Below are 2791 nucleotides of genomic sequence, written 5' to 3'. Positions count from 1 at the left end.
ACGGGAGAAGACCCTATCACCCAGGGAGTGTTGACGGGCTTGGGGGACATATAGGAGACCAAAATTAAAAGAGCAAAGATTGCAAGGTGGGGAGTTGGGCAATAACAGCTCAGAAAGGTACTGAGGTGCCAAGCCATGCGGAGCCTTATAGGTGAGCATGAGGATTTTGATGTCAACACAAAACTTGACAGGCAGCCAGTGCAAGGACTACAGGATAGGAATAATGTGATCACTGATCAGGCATAGTGCTAATTTCTCCATTGTGGCCGCTGGTTCATTTTCGACTGTCGGCTATTAATAAGTCCTCTATTTGACTTGATCAACACCAATCCCCAGAGATTAAATCAGTGAAAGATTTATTTGACAGTCTGTCCTGAGCTAAGTCTTTCAAGATAGTCTTTGTCAGCTGAACATCAAGGCAGAAAAAAGCTTTAATTTGTCTTCTCAACAGAAATGCTCATTGGTCCCTTCAGCTTTATGCTGGCAACAACAGCTGCCGAGAGTCAGTGCAAACCATAGTGTGCCATCAGTTCCACTTAATATTGCTTTTGGCTACACCACAGAGAAAATATAATATCATGCCAGCAGCAAGGACTTGCTCGTGTGTACAGAACTCTTCCATTGTGCTCAGCCTCTTGATGTGGAATTGGGAGTCCAACGGTTCTGTACACCTTCTCACATGCCTCAATTCATCTCTGATCTCTATAGGAGACTCAATACCCACTTCTGAAACTCTGAAATCATTCACATTTTGTATCAGCATTTGAAAGGAATTAGGTGAGGATTTTCTTACACTATTGTTATATTAGCATTACTGTAGTGTTGCTAATGTGCTACATGCAATTTATAATCCTAAAATTTTAAAATTCCCACATTTGTAGTTGATTTTGTGTGATCTTCACCTTCACACTATTTTATGTGCCATTTATTGCTTATTAACGTACTATTTTTAACCAAAATAATATTAAGTAAGACCTGTATGTATTCAAATAGTATTATTATTATTTATACTTACTTGTCAAAAGAGGACTTCTGAGATTTTTGCAGATTTCTTCTTCGTTGAAAAACGTGAAAGTATTTAACCAAAATGGCGACTAACGAATATCAGCAATGCATTGTGGTATATAACCGGAAAAGTTACTGTGTTTCCAATGTCAATTATATATGCGTTTATTAATGTTGTCGATATTACAGTTACAATTTAACATTGATAATACATCGCAGCAATGTGCTCCCTGCTGTGTGCTGATGTGCAACTTTAACGCATGCAGTTAGTAAGGAAACGGTCACTGTTGTAAGGTATTATATATAATGACATTATGGAATAGGATGGGGACAGGCCTGGCGTCACGGGGGGAGGGAGGAGTGTCGCCCCCTCAGTTCTGGACAAAAGGATTTTTGAACACTTTCTCTCACTTAACCTGCACCCTAAAAAAAAGTTGTACTTTGTCAATGGTCAGATAACACTAATTGACACTAACAGTCACTCGGACTGTTTGATGTGAAGGAGGGCTATCCGTCCAGGAACGGCACATATCAGTGTCATTATTGGGTGTCAACATTACGATCCTGTTTGCTCAGCTGGACCGATTCCTTGCAGTAGTTTATCCTTATACTTAAAATTCTTATATAACTAGACTAGTTATAGCAGTCTGTGCTTTCTGTTGGTTTTACAACAGTGTTGACGGAACTGTTGTTCCGTCTTTATTACAGAGATGAAGACAAATTTCAGCGGCCAAGTTCGTTGCAATCGACCCATTGTAGATACTGATCAGCCTCAAGAAAAAAACATCACTTGTGCCTTTAAAAAAAAAAAGAAAAACAGAGTTGTAGGTATTGAGGTAATTTCAGGTAGAATATAAGAACTAAAGTTAACTAATCCCACAGTAATGCGTGGGGTCCTATCAATAGAAAAAAAATAGTTGTAACCCGAAAACACAACAACCACAACACGAGAAGTCTTCCGGAAACCTAGGTAAATCCCTGTAGAAGTCTAACAGCTATAAAAACAAACAAATGAAACAACTTAAAAAGATCGCAGGGTCCAACCCCGTCCATTCCTATTTCGTTTGCCAAGATTTACTTTATCTATATCGTCAATTGTCTTGCAATGTAGAAATCTCTGTAATAAGAAGAAAAGAACTATCAGTAGTAGTTAATAATCCTTCGACAAAGAAACGGGTGCATTCAAAACACCAGCCTCCACTGCTTGTTAGGATGGCTGAGTGGTCTTAGGTGCCAGACTCAAGGACTCAATCATGTGTAGTGACAGTTTTATGTTATTCACAACACGGATTTCCATTCATGTTTATTAAGATCTGTAATTTGTATGTTGATTGTATGAGAACAGTTTCTTCAAAAGTCCTGTCAATTAACAGTGGAGACCTAGCCGACGTATGTCTTCATGAAAACGCTCTTTAAGGCGATTACAAATGTCTTGAACAAATCTGTGTCATATTTTTAAAATAGTTTAGCTCAAGATGCAACGGGAGTATAAATGAATTCTCCCGCCCTCCATTCCAAGATAAAACTGCATGTGTGAATCTTATTTTACGTGAAGTTGATGATGTTGGTCACTATTGGAAATTGCCCAGTGATATTGACTCAGGTACTCAGTTGTTACGTGCTGTAATTCGATACATGCAAAGCATTTGCATTCCCTCCAATTATCAATAAAGTCAATAATGTATTAAGCATTACATGCCACTTCTTCCCTAGATGATGTTCATGTTGGATCAGTGAGAAAGGCATGCCAGGTTGTACTTTAACCAGCACCTTACTATCATTTTAG

Source organism: Atractosteus spatula (genome assembly GCF_055471065.1).
Source record: "Atractosteus spatula isolate fAtrSpa1 chromosome 10 unlocalized genomic scaffold, fAtrSpa1.hap1 SUPER_10_unloc_18, whole genome shotgun sequence".
Classification (NCBI taxonomy): domain Eukaryota; kingdom Metazoa; phylum Chordata; class Actinopteri; order Semionotiformes; family Lepisosteidae; genus Atractosteus; species Atractosteus spatula.
This window is presented reverse-complemented; position numbering follows the sequence as displayed.